At 36.5% G+C, this 18,012-nt stretch overlaps 1 long non-coding RNA gene across 1 annotated transcript; it reads left to right on the plus strand.

Moving 5' to 3' along the window:
• The first annotated feature begins 7,438 nt into the window (after window positions 1-7,438).
• Window positions 7,439-8,096, plus strand: LOC142241949 (uncharacterized). The gene is made up of 3 exons (XR_012723883.1): window positions 7,439-7,684; window positions 7,749-7,854; window positions 7,920-8,096. It is a non-coding gene; the product is annotated as an uncharacterized LOC142241949 (long non-coding RNA).
• Window positions 8,097-18,012: the final 9,916 nt, after the last annotated feature.

The raw sequence follows: 18,012 nt of genomic DNA on the forward strand, positions 1-18,012 counted from the left end.
AGAAAATACAAAGGTTTCAAAATAAAGTGATAAGAAGTGCAGTAAACGCTCCATGGTATGTCCGAAATAGTGACCTCCACCGAGACTTAATAATTACTACGATCAAAGAGGAAATCTCTACACGGATGAAAAAGACTGTTTTTCATATGTTTGGCTATAAACATTATATGTTTGGAACACAAATTTTTAAACACAATATTTTTGAGTGCAAGCATATAATGTTCATAAACTAGCATAACATGTTTGGGACATATATGTTAATATGTTAGATCATATTATGTTTGGGACATAAAATGTTTGTAAATATAATATGCTTGGATGCAAACATATATTAATTTAGAAATAGCCTAAAACATATATGTGTTTAGTAGCTTGGAGCGCTATTTAACAGGGAGCGATATTGAATTAAGTTGGTGGTTGTTGCTTGTTATTACAAAATTAACATTTTATTTTTCCTTGGGCAATTGATCAGCTACTTCTTTGATCCTTACAAACTGTGTGGTCCGCTGTTCGAATCCCCGTCCTGCAAAAGGTAAAATTAAAATAAAAAATCATAAAATTGAATAATTTCTTCTACAATGTTTGTATTACAGAAAAAGGTGCTAAGAACTAAAAAATCTCGAGGAAGTGAGAAAGATGTCGGGGAATATACAATTGGGCAGAAACAAAATTTTGAGCATTCAGGTCGAAAACCTATGTTGTTAGCACCTATATTACCTGTTTATTTTCATAATTCATTATGATTGTAAATATATAAATAAATAAATAAAATTTTGAGCACAATATTGTTTGGGAGAATTTTTTTTAAGCATATAATATTTTTGGGTGCAAAATGCTTCCAAACATATTATATGTTCACATAATAACATATTGTTTTTTTGGAAGACAACATTATTGAATTTGGATGCAAAAATACAAAATGTTTGGAACTTAGACTACCCAAACATATATTGTTTAGACCAATATGCTTTCAAACATATTATATATTGGAAGAGATCAAACATATAAATGTTTGGGCAATATCCAAAAATATATATGCTTGAAGCAAAATATGTTTGGGAGTATATGTTACAGAAGCGATTTTTTGTGAGCGTGTAGAAATGCAGAAAAACATTTTATCCGCCTACAGAACCATATAAATCGCGAACTTCAAACTTCAAATCAACCTAGAAGATTGCGCCGTTTCAAACCACATGATTTACTAACTCGCTTTAATACATGAAAGCCTCAATCCAAACAACAATTTTACAAGAATATTGGTCCTAGCTTAGTCTTAGGATATTTAAAAATTATATAAGTCTATTGATTGTTAATAAATAAACTACTGGTTAGTCACTTCTTCATAATAGAGACTAATTGTAGTATAAGCATCATATATAAACAATAAAAACAAGTATATATGGCCGTAAGTTCGGCCAGGCCGAATCTTATGTACCCTCCACCATGGATAGCGTAGAACCTTCTACGAAAGACTGCCATCCTCAATCGAATTACTTAGGTTGTGGTATCTTAAATCGTTTTCTAAATTGTGAGTTAGTCCATACGTGGTATATATTAGACAAAAAAGGTATGTGTAGGTAAGTCTACAAATAATTACGAATCGATATGGACTTTTGCACGGTACGTAGGGAGCCAGAATTGAAATATGGGGCTCGCTTATATGAGGGCTATATACAATTATTGATATGGACCAATTTTTGTGTGATTGGGGATCGATTTATCTGAGGGCTATATATAACTATAGACCGATATGGACCTAGTTAGGCATAGTTGTTAACGGCCACATACTAGCACAATGTACCAAATTTCAACTGACTCGGATGAAATTTGCTCCTCCAAGAGGCTCCAAAACCAAATCTCGGGATCGGTTTATATGGGGGCTATATATGATTATGGACTGATATGGAACACTTTTGGCATGATTATTAAATATCAAATACTACCGCCACGTACCAAATTTGAACCGAATCGGATGAATTTTGCTCTTCCAAGGGGCTCCGGAGGTCAAATCTGGGGATCGGTTTATATAATTATATATATATGGATCGATTTCGACCAATTTTTGCATGGGTGTTTCAAGCCATATATTAACACCACGTACCAAATATCAACTGAATCAGATGAATTTTGGTCTTCCAAGAGGCTCCGGAGATCAAATCTGGTGATCGGTTTATGTGGGGGCTATATATAATTTTGCATGGTCATAAGAGACCATATACTAACACCATGTACCAAATTTCAGCCGGATCGGATGAAATTTGCTTCTATTAGAGGCTCCGAAAGCCAAATCGGGGGATCGGTTTATATGGGGGCTATATATAATTATGGACCGATGTGGACCAATTTTTGCATGGTTGTTAGAGACCATATACTAACACCATGTACCAAATTTCAGCCGGTTCGGATTAAATTTGCTTCTCTTAGAGGATCGGCAAGCCAAATTGGAGGGTCCGTTTATATGGGGGCTATACGTAAAAGTGGACCGATATGGCCCATTTGTAATACCATCCGACCTACGTCAATAACAACTACTTGTGCCAAGTTTCAAGTCAATATCTTGTTTCGTTCGGAAGTTAGCGTGATTTCAACAGACGGACGGACGGACGGACATGATCAGATCGACTAAGAATTTCACCACGACCCAGAATATATATACTCTAAAGGGTGTGAAGTTAAAGTTGTTTTTAAAGTTGTTTTTAGCCAAGACACAAACCACCAGAAAAAATTTTAATTTTCACTTTTCAGCGAAAATTCGCACAAAATCAAACGAATTTCATCTTGATTTGTTGCTGTTTGACTAAAAGCAATAAAATATGAACACATTTTGTTAATTATTTTATATTTAGACCTTTAAACTATAGGGAGTTAAAACCGAAAAATACGACTAAACTGTTCAAAGCTGATTTTGGCTATTTCTGATAGACGATAATGAACCAAAGGGGGTACACGTTGGTTACCCCAACTGAGGAGCGTACCTCAGTGAAAAGCCCATGGGCGTACGTAACCTGTGAGAGGATAAATCAGGGGGGGGGGTTCAAATCAACTTTATGTCTATTTTTGAACGCATTATGAATACAATTTCTTTTAAATTTTAAAACCAGTAGACAGCCCAGACTGAGTAGAAAGCTACAGTTGCATTTCCATAACCGTAGCGTATTAAAATTTTAAAAGGGGGGCTAAGTAATTTTAGTAAAAATTTCGATATGGATTTTCGCCTATTTACACCTCACGACAACGAACTAAAGTGGGTATACGTAGGTAGCTGCACTCTTGGAGCATCCCCCAGTGAAAGCCCCATGGGCGTAGCTCATCTGTGAACGGAGAAAAGTCAAAGGGGGTAAAAGTACTTTTTGTTACAATTTCAACTATTTTCAACACCGATTTTCACCTATTTACACCCCACGACAACGAACTAAAGTAGGTAGCTGCACCCTTAGAGCATCCCCCAGTGAAAGCCCCATGGGCGTAGCTCATCTATGAACGGAGAAAAGTCAAAGGGGGTAAATGTTATATTTGTCACAATTTCAACACTGATTTTCGCCTAGTTACAACCCACGACAACGAACTAAAGTGGGTATACGTAGGTAGCTGCACCCTTAGAGCATCCCCCAGTGAAAGCCCCATGGGCGTAGCTCATCTGTGAACGGAGAAAGGTCAAAGGGGGTAAAAGTACTTTTTGTTACAATTTCAACTATTTTCAACACCGATTTTCACCTATTTACACCCCACGACAACGAACTAAAGTTGGTATACGTAGGTAGCTGCACCCCTAGAGCATCCCCCAGTGAAAGCCCCATGGGCGTAGCTCATCTGTGAACGGAGAAAAGTCAAAGGGGGTAAAAGTACTTTTTGTTACAATTTCAACTATTTTCAACACCGATTTTCACCTATTTACACCCCACGACAACGAACTAAAGTGGGTATACGTAGGTAGCTGCACTCTTGGAGCATCCCCCAGTGAAAGCCCCATGGGCGTAGCTCATCTGTGAACGGAGAAAACACAATGGGGGTAAATGTTATATTTGTCACAATTTCAACACTGATTTTCGCCTAGTTACACCCCACGACAACGAACTAAAGTGGGTATACGTAGGTAGCTGCACTCTTGGAGCATCCCCCAGTGAAAGCCCCATGGGCGTAGCTCATCTGTGAACGGAGAAAAGTCAATGGGGGTAAAAGTACTTTTTGTTACAATTTCAACTATTTTCAACACCGAGTTTCACCTATTTACACCCCACGACAACGAACTAAAGTGGGTATACGTAGGTAGCTGCACCCTTAGAGCATCCCCCAGTGAAAGCCGCATGGGCGTAGCTCATCTGTGAACGGAGAAAACACAATGGGGGTAAATGTTATATTTGTCACAATTTCAACACTGATTTTCGCCTAGTTACACCCCACGACAACGAACTAAAATTGGTATACGTAGATAGCTGCACTCTTGGAGCATCCCCCAGTGCAAGCCCCATGGGCGTATCTCATCTGTGAACGGTGAAAAGTCAAAGGGGGTAAAAGTACTTTTTGTTACAATTTCAACTATTTTCAACACCGATTTTCACCTATTTACACCCCACGACAACGAACTTAAGTGGGTATACGTAGGTAGCTGCACCCTTAGAGCATCCCCCAGTGAAAGCCCCATGGGCGTAGCTCATCTGTGAACGGAGAAAACACAATGGGGGTAAATGTTATATTTGTCACAATTTCAACACTGATTTTCGCCTAGTTACACCCCACGACAACAAACTAAAGTAAGTATACGTAGATAGCTGCACTCTTGGAGCATCCCCCAGTGAAAGCCCCATGGGCGTAGCTCATCTGTGAACGGAGAAAAGTCAATGGGGGTAAAAGTACTTTTTGTTACAATTTCAACTATTTTCAACACCGATTTTCACCTATTTACACCCCACGACAACGAACTAAAGTGGGTATACGTAGGTAGCTGCACCCTTAGAGCATCCCCCAGTGAAAGCCCCATGGGCGTAGCTCATCTGTGAACGGAGAAAACACAATGGGGGTAAATGTTATATTTGTCACAATTTCAACACTGATTTTCGCCTAGTTACACCCCACGACAACGAACTAAAGTGGGTATACGTAGATAGCTGCACTCTTGGAGCATCGCCCAGTGAAAGCCCCATGGGCGTAGCTCATCTGTGAACGGAGAAAAGTCAATGGGGGTAAAAGTACTTTTTGTTACAATTTCAACTATTTTCAACACCGATTTTCACCTATTTACACCCCACGACAACGAACTAAAGTGGGTATACGTAGGTAGCTGCACCCTTAGAGCATCCCCCAGTGAAAGCCCCATGGGCGTAGCTCATCTGTGAACGCAGAAAACACAATGGGGGTAAATGTTATATTTGTCACAATTTCAACACTGATTTTCGCCTAGTTACACCCCACGACAAGGAACTAAAGTGGGTATACGTAGGTAGCTGCACTCTTGGAGCATCCCCCAGTGAAAGCCCCATGGGCGTAGCTCATCTGTGAACGGAGAAAAGTCAAAGGGGGTAAAAGTACTTTTTGTTACAATTTCAACTATTTTCAACACCGATTTTCACCTATTTACACCCCACGACAACGAACTAAAGTAGGTAGCTGCACCCTTAGAGCATCCCCCAGTGAAAGCCCCATGGGCGTAGCTCATCTATGAACGGAGAAAAGTCAAAGGGGGTAAATGTTATATTTGTCACAATTTCAACACTGATTTTCGCCTAGTTACACCCCACGACAACGAACTAAAGTGGGTATACGTAGGTAGCTGCACCCTTAGAGCATCCCCCAGTGAAAGCCCCATGGGCGTAGCTCATCTGTGAACGGAGAAAAGTCAATGGGGGTAAAAGTACTTTTTGTTACAATTTCAACTATTTTCAACACCGATTTTCACCTATTTACACCCCACGACAACGAACTAAAGTGGGTATACGTAGGTAGCTGCACCCTTAGAGCATCCCCCAGTGAAAGCCCCATGGGCGTAGCTCATCTGTGAACGGAGAAAACACAATGGGGGTAAATGTTATATTTGTCACAATTTCAACACTGATTTTCGCCTAGTTACACCCCACGACAAGGAACTAAAGTGGGTAGACGTCGGTAGCTGCACCCTTGGAACATCCCCCATTGAAATCCCCATGGGCATACCTAATCTGTGAACGGAGGAAAGTCAAGGAGCGCTAAAATATTTTTTTAGTACTCTATAGCGGCAAATTTTTTTTAACAAAGGTTTCATATGTGTACCAGTAATATTCGTTTTCGCTTAGTCATGATTTTATCGAATCTATATATTATTATCCTTGAATCATTTATTTAAAAAATTTAAATATTTATTGTTGAAAGTTTAATATTTCTACCCGATCATTTTTGCTAACAAAGTTCGCGAACCGAACTATTGTCACTAGAGTTCATACACGGTGTAGATGCCAAGTAAGAAGAAGATTATTAAAATTGCGCGCTTTTGATACTGCGTGTAGTTTAATATAACTTTAAACGTGAAAGACAAGGATGGCAATATAGAGTACCATGCCGCCCTTTTTTGTTTTGAAACATTTCAATATATCCAATGTGCAAAACAAGGACGGAGGTATAATTATAGCATTTTGCCGCCCTTTACCAACATTTTAATGCGAATGCCAACCCAGTAGAATAAATACACTTTATCTTTGCTAATGAAGCTAATATTGTAATATCGTTTATGTAGTTGTTGTTTATAGGACTTCTATTATGATACAACAAAATTTCATTAACAAAATAAGATATGCATTTTTTATGGGCAATGGTAATTTCGCACGATATTCGACAAATCTGTGGCGTCTGAACGACACACAGTAAATATTTGATTTCCAAAATTTTGTCTCGTTTAGTTGGCACCACTTTTCACATGATTGTAACCTAGGGCACAAACATGCAAAGATAATCGAATTCTATTGCAAAACATCAAAAAGCCCAAAAATATATATATTTATTTCATGTATTCTACATAAAAAGCCATAAATACAAGTAATTGAATTTTATATGCAGAATTATTAGGACGCGCACATCGTTAGAAGCGTTCACATTACAAGATTATTTGTACAAAATTTTGGGGATGCCATATAATGAGCCGTCCAGATTATAAGTTTATTATAAGTTTATCCCGGATTTTTAAAATATTGCTGAAAACTCTTTTGTAATAGAGAAGGGATCTATTAAAACTAACCGACATAATTAAAGACCCTATTTTGCATGAATGAAATTTTCTGCTCATAACGTCAATTTATTAGAGAAAACAAACAACCAAAAAATCTTCGTGGTTTACTTAACGATGTATTTATTGTTATCTGCACAGAAAACAACACAACTGCCCAATAAACACAGGATGAGCGTTTTTCAAATGCAACAACTTTTCAGTTTGAGGGTAAATATAATTTTCAGCATAAATTCAACTTGACTTGAAATAGCTCATCTTCAATACATCTTCAAATTGTTTGCGAAATACTTCCAATTTGCCAAAATGTTGACGAAATCTTTGAAAAGTTGTTGAAGATAATATGAGAAAACTTTGACAAAACACTACCCTAAAATGCAACGAAAAAACCATGTGGTTTTCAATACTTATTTGTGCAACGAAGTTCGTGGTCAATTGCAAGAAATAAAAAAATGGAAAATTTTAGACAAATAACCAAATAGTTTATAAAAATAGGTAAGTGAAAATAAAAAATGAAATAAAACTTTAAGGAAGTCACTAAATGTATATCTCTTTGCAGAAAACTAAAATTATGGATTCTACGTTCTTGAAAACATTAAAAAGCTGACCGATGAAAAAATGGTGGACAATTAACTGGAACTGCTTCAAATAGTTTATAATAATTGGTACGTCAATATGAAAAATTAAATCAACACTTTAGAGAAGTCACTAAATTTAAATCTCTTTGCAGAAAACCAAAATCTTTGGATGCTACATTCTTGCAAACATTAAGAAGCTGACCAATGAAAAATGAGTGGCTTATCGACAAGAAAAAGTTTCCAGAAACATTACAAGTGCAACCAATTAAAATTGTTAAAAACAACAAATTGTTGAAATCAACAACTTCTGGATGAAAATGGGCATCACATCGTCAGTTTAATTCATATGCTATTATCAATTTAAAATAGATATTTTGTGAATTCCTTCTGCTGGAAATCAATTCTAACACGCGGTCCAGTACGTTCCTAATTTCAAATTGCCCGCTTGTTAATAAATTTTAATGCTGTTTTATGACACCAAAAGGAAGGAAAACGAATTATCAATGCAAAAGTGTTTACTAATAATGTTTAAGATATTTAAAGTTTTGTTGTTTGTTTTTTGTTCTTATTTGCTGATATGTTTAATAAGATTATTATTTATCAATTGGTATTGTAGTGTATTATGTAGTGTAGTGTATTATTATATATTTTAGTTTGATGAAAATGAATAAATTATACAAAATTCATAGAATTTTGGCTTTGACTTTCAATTTGAAGTGGGGATATCATTCATACAAATTTAGGTTGAAAAGTATTTGCAACGATGTTAATTTTGAATTTGACTCGCATCGAAAATTGTTTGACAAATTATTGAGTAGCGATGCATTTCAATTTGAGGATAACACTTGAGATATTATTGCTAATGTGTTGGATTTCACTGTTGAGGGTAATGTCTGTTTTTTGTTGAGAACGCGATTTTCTCAACAATTTCTCAACTTGAATATTACCCTAATCCTTTGAAAAAATGTTTGAAAAATTGTTGAAATTTAGCATTTTTCAAACGTTTGTGTTTATTGGGTGATTTTAAACGATTGTAAATATAGTTTAAAACGTCTACCGAATAGCTTTGATGTTATTTTTCTTGTTATCCCATCTTAACTATGCGATTCATCGTTAAAATTGAATACAGAATCCCACAGAATATTGACAATACTTTTAATTTATGTCCGATATCATAATCGATACTGCTACTTGTTAATGTGATCGACAACACATTTATCGATTTTTTAGTCATTCTGTACAACAACATTGAGTCCTGATAAACTTATTATCTGGACGCGGTATAATGCACATGGTATTTCCAAAAAGTTGTACAACTAATCATGTAATATGAACGCTTCTTCATATACATGTTTGCCTCCGTATAACGATGTGCGCGTGCTAATAATTCTGCATATAAAATTCAATTACTTGTATTTTTGGCTTTTTATGTACAATACATGAAATAAATATATATATTTGGGCTTTTTGGTGTTTTGCAATAGAATTCGATTATCTTTGCATGTTTGTGCCCTAGGTTACAATCATGTGAAAAGTGGTGCAGCTACCTACGTATACCCACTTTAGTTCGTTGTCGTGGGGTGTAAATAGGTGAAAATCGGTGTTGAAAATAGTTGAAATTGTAACAAAAAGTACTTTTACCCCCTTTGACTTTTCTCCGTTCACAGATGAGCTACGCCCATGGGGCTTTCACTGGGGGATGCTCTAGGGGTGCAGCTACCTACGTATACCCACTTTAGTTCGTTGTCGTGGGGTGTAAATAGGTGAAAATCGGTGTTGAAAATAGTTGAAATTGTAACAAAAAGTACTTTTACCCCCTTTGACTTTTCTCCGTTCACAGATGAGCTACGCCCATGGGGCTTTCACTGGGCGATGCTCCAAGAGTGCAGCTATCTACGTATACCCACTTTAGTTCGTTGTCGTGGGGTGTAACTAGGCGAAAATCAGTGTTGAAATTGTGACAAATATAACATTTACCCCCATTGTGTTTTCTCCGTTCACAGATGAGCTACGCCCATGGGGCTTTCACTGGGGGATGCTCTAAGGGTGCAGATACCTACGTATACCCACTTTAGTTCGTTGTCGTGGGGTGTAAATAGGTGAAAATCGGTGTTGAAAATAGTTGAAATTGTAACAAAAAGTACTTTTACCCCCATTGACTTTTCTCCGTTTACAGATGAGCTACGCCCATGGGGCTTTCACTGGGGGATGCTCCAAGAGTGCAGCTATCTACGTATACTTACTTTAGTTTGTTGTCGTGGGGTGTAACTAGGCGAAAATCAGTGTTGAAATTGTGACAAATATAACATTTACCCCCATTGTGTTTTCTCCGTTCACAGATGAGCTACGCCCATGGGGCTTTCACTGGGGGATGCTCTAAGGGTGCAGCTACCTACTTATACCCACTTTAGTTCGTTGTCGTGGGGTGTAAATAGGTGAAAATCGGTGTTGAAAATAGTTGAAATTGTAACAAAAAGTACTTTTACCCCCTGTGACTTTTCACCGTTCACAGATGAGCTACGCCCATGGGGCTTGCACTGGGGGATGCTCCAAGAGTGCAGATATCTACGTATACCAATTTTAGTTCGTTGTCGTGGGGTGTAACTAGGCGAAAATCAGTGTTGAAATTGTGACAAATATAACATTTACCCCCATTGTGTTTTCTCCGTTCACAGATGAGCTACGCCCATGCGGCTTTCACTGGGGGATGCTCTAAGGGTGCAGCTACCTACGTATACCCACTTTAGTTCATTGTCGTGGGGTGTAAATAGGTGAAACTCGGTGTTGAAAATAGTTGAAATTGTAACAAAAAGTACTTTTACCCCCATTGACTTTTCTCCGTTCACAGATGAGCTACGCCCATGGGGCTTTCACTGGGGGATGCTCCAAGAGTGCAGCTATCTACGTATACCCACTTTAGTTCGTTGTCGTGGGGTGTAACTAGGCGAAAATCAGTGTTGAAATTGTGACAAATATAACATTTACCCCCATTGTGTTTTCTCCGTTCACAGATGAGCTACGCCCATGGGGCTTTCACTGGGGGATGCTCCAAGAGTGCAGCTACCTACGTATACCCACTTTAGTTCGTTGTCGTGGGGTGTAAATAGGTGAAAATCGGTGTTGAAAATAGTTGAAATTGTAACAAAAAGTACTTTTACCCCCTTTGACTTTTCTCCGTTCACAGATGAGCTACGCCCATGGGGCTTTCACTGGGGGATGCTCTAGGGGTGCAGCTACCTACGTATACCCACTTTAGTTCGTTGTCGTGGGGTGTAAATAGGTGAAAATCGGTGTTGAAAATAGTTGAAATTGTAACAAAAAGTACTTTTACCCCCTTTGACCTTTCTCCGTTCACAGATGAGCTACGCCCATGGGGCTTTCACTGGGGGATGCTCCAAGAGTGCAGCTATCTACGTATACCCACTTTAGTTCGTTGTCGTGGGGTGTAACTAGGCGAAAATCAGTGTTGAAATTGTGACAAATATAACATTTACCCCCATTGTGTTTTCTCCGTTCACAGATGAGCTACGCCCATGGGGCTTTCACTGGGGGATGCTCCAAGAGTGCAGCTACCTACGTATACCCACTTTAGTTCGTTGTCGTGAGGTGTAAATAGGCGAAAATCCATATCGAAATTTTTACTAAAATTGCTTAGCCCCCCTTTTAAAATTTTAATACGCTACGGTTATGGAAATGCAACTGTAGCTTTCTACTCAGTCTGGGCTGTCTACTGGTTTTAAAATTTAAAAGAAATTGTATTCATAATGCGTTCAAAAATAGACATAAAGTTGATTTGAACATCCCCCCCCCCCTGATTTCTCCTCTCACAGGTTACGTACGCCCATGGGCTTTTCACTGGGGTACGCTCCTCAGTTGGGGTAACCAACGTGTACCTCCTTTGGTTCATTATCGTCTATCAGAAATAGCCAAAATCAGCTTTGAACAGTTTAGTCGTATTTTTGGGTTTTAACTCCCTATAGTTTAAAGGTCTAAATATAAAATAATTAACAAAATGTGTTCATATTTTATTGCTTTTAGTCAAACAGCAACAAATCAAGATGAAATTCGTTTGATTTTGTGCGAATTTTCGCTGAAAAGTGAAAATAAAATTTTTTTCTGGTGGTTTGTGTCTTGGCTAAAAACAACTTTAACTTCACACCCTTTATACTCTATGGGGTCTTAGAGCAATATTTCGATGTGTTACAACCAATTCGAGCAATTTACACTCAAATGACCATGGGGCCAAAGTTTTACTCCTATGTATGCGAGAAATTTTATGATAGCTATTCATGCCAAAATTGGTTAAAATCGGTTCGGATTTAGATATAGCTTCCATACATCTTTCGACCGATAAAGATTTAGTTGGTCCAAGAAGTCAAATTTTTGCCTTTATTTCTTGCAAATTTTGCACAAAGAGTACAATTGAAAAAAAAAATACTGAAAAAAAAACATTTCCATTTTCAAAATTTTTGTTTTTACATGAATTCTGTTTTGATTCTGAACCAAAGAAGCGGAGAATTGAAGTAAGAATACTTTTAAGACACAATTAAACTTTTAAATTTGGGTTTTGCCTTCTAGCCACTGCCAATGGCGACTTTCCAGTCATTTTGAGAAATTTTTGTAAAAATGTCTCAAAATTACATACATCTTTACACTGAAAAAAATATTTTCGTGAGGCCAAAGATTTCATGTCCTTAAAATACGAATTTTGCTTAGCAAAGAAGACACATTTCTTAAAGTTTTTTCCGTGTCCAAAAGTCGAGAAACTTTTCAACGAAGTCATTTTTTTTTCCTTATAATTAAGTGATTCGAATTAAACATGGGTATCTTAACATGAAAGAAATAGTCATTGGACTAAAGTCACCTTGACTTTAATAATTCAGAAAAAATCTTTAAAAGTAATAAAATGTCTTTAAAATTGTTGTCTTTTTGCATTTGGACTACAAAGCAAAAAAGTGTTCAAAAATAGGACATGTTTTTCAACACTTTATTTAAAGACCTTTTAAACTTGAAACATAGCATAGTTTATACTGGAAGTCGGGTCTGAATTTCAAAATTTATGTTGCCGTTAACACGTCTGTAAAGGATTTTGATAGCGTATGAAGAAAATAAACTCGAAAAAACGAAAAATTAAAATTTGCCTCCTGGAATCAATGACACAAAACTCAAAATTAAAAGAGAATTGTGTCTTAAATTTGTCCTTACTTGAATTCTCCGCTTCTTTGGCTCGGAATCAATACCAAAATCATTAGAGTAGAGACAAAATCTTTGAAACGGGGCATGCTTTTTTTCAGTGTAATATATGTGTATCACACCATAAATTATAAATGTACTTTGGTGTAATTGAAAAAAAAAATTACAAGGGAAGTTTTCTTCTGAATTAAAAATGTTTCTTTTAAAACAAATAAAAATTGTTAGCGACAGTATTCACAACGCTAGTCATAAATACGTTTTAAATTAAATTTGTCGTACATTTCGTTCCGCACGAAAATAGCTTTTCTTTGGGTCCATATCTTATGGATTCTAAGAACAAATTTTGCATTGCATTTCAATGTGTTACATACAGAATAACAACGTTAGTATACCATTTTAATATCACAGTGGATTCAATGGTCTAAGTGAGCCCAAAAATATTATAGCTCTCCGATTGGAATAATCTGACACCTTTTAAAATACATTTGAATTTTATTCCAATATTCTATGGGCATTGGTCGATTTTGCCCCAAAGATAAAGAGATGTGTAAACATTTCTATATAAAATAACAAAAATGTTTATTTAATCCTCGACCAAGCTTTACAAATAAAATTTGAATAGCTGAACATTTAACCAATGGTTTTTGTATTTGATCTCATTGTTCGATGGCCTTTTGGCCATGGCGTGTTTTTGTATGCTTGCCAATGGCATCAACCGAAAAATCTGCACAATTGAACACATGGCTCTGTCATGTGGTCAAAGTTTGTGTCGCCCATTTTCACTGGGTAAATCTGGAACAATTGCAAACGATTCAAGGACCATCAAAAAAAGAGAATTCTGTCATTCGAGTATTGGGTGTGACTCATTGTGCCATGGCGTTAGTTTTCTATATCATTGTTTCTCGACTACAACTTACTTTTAAACTACGACCACAATTAAGTAATTCATTATTTTTTTTTTTTTCAAAACTCTTTGGCCCCAAAAATGGACATATAGTACAATGGGTTTTGCAACTTTACGGTCATTATAATGCAATGTTTAATTTAAGTCAATAGCAATGTAATAGGGTGTACTCGTATTTAGCCAACCTTTATGCTACTGTGTTCTTGATTATATGACAAGAACAATACAATATTGTGAATGATGGGTATCTATTTTAGAACCAGTATTTAATCAAGGAAGGATCTGTCGGCATTGCATGATTTTATATCAGGTTGAGTCCAGTGAACGATTCACCAAACGGACAGACCGATTCTAGTTCCGTCACTTGCTCACCTATAGTTCCACCATTTCTTTCGTTACCTAACATCTATTTCCACTGTGGTCAGCTGTTCAACACTATTAAAGACTGAGAATCAACAGCTGACTGACTGAATTTATTCCAATGAACTAAATGGAAGGAAGAAACGATCGCGTCGGATGGAATTTGTTCCTCCATGAGGATCTATAAGTCAAATTTGGGGGGTCGGTTTATATGGGGTCTACATATAATTATGAATCTATGCGGACAAATTTTTGCATGGTTGTTAAAGCCCATAGACTAACGTACCAAATTTTAACTGGATTGGATTAATTGTGCTCCTCTGTCTGATGATGTATTTTTGTATGCAAAGTACAGCTCGCAGTTTTAAAGAGGTGTGCCAAACATGGTGAATATCGGTCCATGTTTTGGTATAGCCCCCATATTGACCGATCTCCCGAGTTTACATTTTGGGCTTCTAGAATCCGTAGTTTTCATCCAATTTACTTGAAATTGGAAATTGAGAGGTATTTTAGAACCATAAAGAGGTGTGTCAAAAATGGTGAGAATCGGTCCATGTTTTGGTATAGCCCCCATATAGACCGATCTCCCGATTTTACTTATTGGGCTTCTAGAATCCGTAGTTTTTATCAAATTTACTTGAAATTGGAAATTTAGAGGTATCTTAGAACCATAAAGAGGTGTGTCAAAAATGGTGAGTATCGGTCCCTGTTTTGGTATATCCCTCATATAGACAGATCTTCCTATTTTACTTCTTGGGCATATAGAAACCGTAGTTTTTACTCAATTTTACTCACAGTTAGTTAAATTTAACTATTGATGAACAAAATTAACTCAGTGGAAGTGTATTGAGCTTACGGCTATTACCAGAAAAATGGCTGAGAACTCCCAATGAGTTCGTAAATGCACTGAAGCAAATACAATAATAGGAAATACGTATTTTCTCGAACGTACGAAGAAGTTTCTCAGCGTTACTGAACTTTTACTTTGCAATATTACGAAGTCTAGTTGGACACGAAATTTCCATTTGTAGTATAAATAAACTAACGGAATGTCAATTCTAACTACCGTTGAGTGAATCTATTTCTATACAATAGTTCGTCTCCGAAACACGTGCTCGTGTGGTGTTTCTAAAAATAGACACCCTTGACTGTATGTCTGCAGCCAAGCAAGAAAAGAATAAACAAAGTCACATTTGGTTGTTGATGAGTATAAGAGCTAAGTGGCCCAGTGGATAGTGTGTTTAGTTAGAAAACTGATGGTACGCGGTTCGATCCTCCGTCCGGACAAAAGGTAACATTTTACAAAATGAATGATTCTAAAGGATTTGTACTACGGAGTAATAATAAATGATTCTAAAGGATTTGTACTACAGAGTACTAAATAATATAATATGACATGTAGAAATGGGGATCCTCCCCTTGAGGTTTCCTTGCTCCAAGTCACCAGGTGGTCTAGGAAATCCAGAACAATATTTTTTTCGTTTTAAAAAATGTATTATTTAGTTAATTTTTTACTTCTGAACAGTTAAATTTGAACTTGACAAAAGTTAAAACAAATTACTAACCTATAAGAAAATGTTGAACTTGCTATGGGTACATGCTTCTTTTGCGACATACGAAGTTCAATATTAACCCCCGTTTGTTAAATATAATTCGCTAATGGGTTCACTCTTCTCTGAGTGTGAAATTGTAAATATACTGGTATTTTAGACTCACAAAAACGTGTATAGAATTTATTTTGTATGGGTCCACTTTGTAAGGCCTCCATATAGACCGATTTCACTTCTTCAGGGTATCGAATGCGCACTGATTAAGAAAATTGCTTGAAAAAATCTACGATTTTAGACTTCAAATCAAGGCGATATTTAATAATTTTCGTGCACATTTACAAGAGATATTAATGATTCCTCTACAACTCAAACAAAAATGGTTCGTATAAATCCAGAATCTTATATAGTCTTCATAGGTAAACTCTTTAAGTTTATCTTCGGGAAGTGTACTGGTTGAACTAATCTGCATGGATATGAATACATGTCATCAAACTTCCCTGAAATTTTAAAGGAAACTATAATATTTGATTCATGGTGGTGGGTATTTAAGATTCGGCCCGCCAGAACTTACTGCTGTATATACTTGTTTTTAACTGATTTAGTCTTTCGAGTTATTAATTGGTAATTGAATTATTTTTGTAGTTAAATTTTATAATTTTTTACTTCTTAATGAAATTTTACCTTTTTATACCCTTCACCACTACTGTGGTACAGGGTATAATAAGTTTGTACATTTGTATGTAACGCCAAGAAGGAAAAGTCTGAGACCCATCGTTTTGTATACCGATCGTCTTAAAATTAAATTCTGAGTAGATTTAGCGATGTCCGTCTGTCTGTCTGTTCATGTATTTTTGTGCGCAAAGTACAGGTCGCAGTTTAAGTCCCATCGTCCTCAAATTTGGCAAAGGGTCGTAATTCGGGACAAAGGCAATCGCTATTGATTTTGGAAAAAATCGGTTCAGATTTAGATATAGCTGTCATATATATTTATCCCCGATCTGTTCATAATAGACGTGTTTATCAACCGATTTTCTTCAAATTCAGTACATCCGAATATTTTATGAGTCTCGAAAAACTTGCAAAATATCAGCCAAATTGGTTCAGATTTAGATGTAGCTCCCATATATATCATTCGTCCGATTTAGACTCATATGACCACAGAGGCCAAAGTTTGCTACCGATTTTCATGACATTTTGCGCAGAGAGTGGAATTGACATTCTACTAATCCTTGGCAAATTTTATTGCAATCGGTTCAGATTTAGATATAGCTCCGATATATATCTTTCGTCCGATTTGCACTTATATGGCCTCAAAAGCTAGAGTTATGCCTTGACTTGCTTCAAAATTTGCACAAGGAGTAAGTTTAATAGTATCGGTAAGTGTACCAAATTTGGTTGAAATCGGTTCAGATTTAGATATAGCTGCCATATATATCTTTCGCCCGATTTGCACTTATATGAGCTCAAAAGCCAGAGTTTTTTCTCCATTTGCTTCAAATTTGGCGCAAGGGGTCGGTTCAGATTTAGATATAACTCCCATATATATCTTTCGTCCGATTTGCATTTATATGGCCTCGAAAGCCAGAGTTTTGCCGTGGTTTGCTTCAAATTTTGCACGAGGAGTACGTTTAATAGTACTGGTGTGTGCCAAATTTGGTTAAAATCGGTTCAGATTTACACGCAGAGAAGGAATATGATCACCTCAACCATGTTTCGAGAGAAAAATGTTATTTTTGAATGGTGACCACGTAACATGTTTGTCGCAAAAATGTTGTGTTCTCGCCAAACATAAAATGGTTTCCGAAAACAGATTTATAATTTTCGATAACATGGTTGCGACAAAAATTATTTTTGGATGGTGACCATCCAAAAATAACATTTTGCTCTTGGAATATGTTTGAGGTGATCATATTCCTTCTCTGGGTGTAGATATAACTCCCATACATATCTGTTGCCCGATTTACACTCAAAGTTCCCATTTAGGTGAAATTTGGCAGAGATATCAGAATTATTATTCTAACTATGCATGTCAAATTTAATCAAAATTGGTTCAGATTATATATAGTTCCCATATATACGTACACCAGAGTTGGGGAAATACTGTAGACTGTTTCATAGTTTAGACCCATTTTCAATGGGATTTTCCTACAATTGACTGGATAGTTTCCACAGAGAACATATTTAATATGATATTTAAGTGTCAAGTTTGATCTAATTTGGTTCAGATCTAGATGAAGC

The sequence above is a fragment of the Haematobia irritans genome, chromosome 1 (assembly GCF_050003625.1).
Source record: "Haematobia irritans isolate KBUSLIRL chromosome 1, ASM5000362v1, whole genome shotgun sequence".
Taxonomy (NCBI): Eukaryota; Metazoa; Arthropoda; class Insecta; order Diptera; family Muscidae; genus Haematobia; species Haematobia irritans.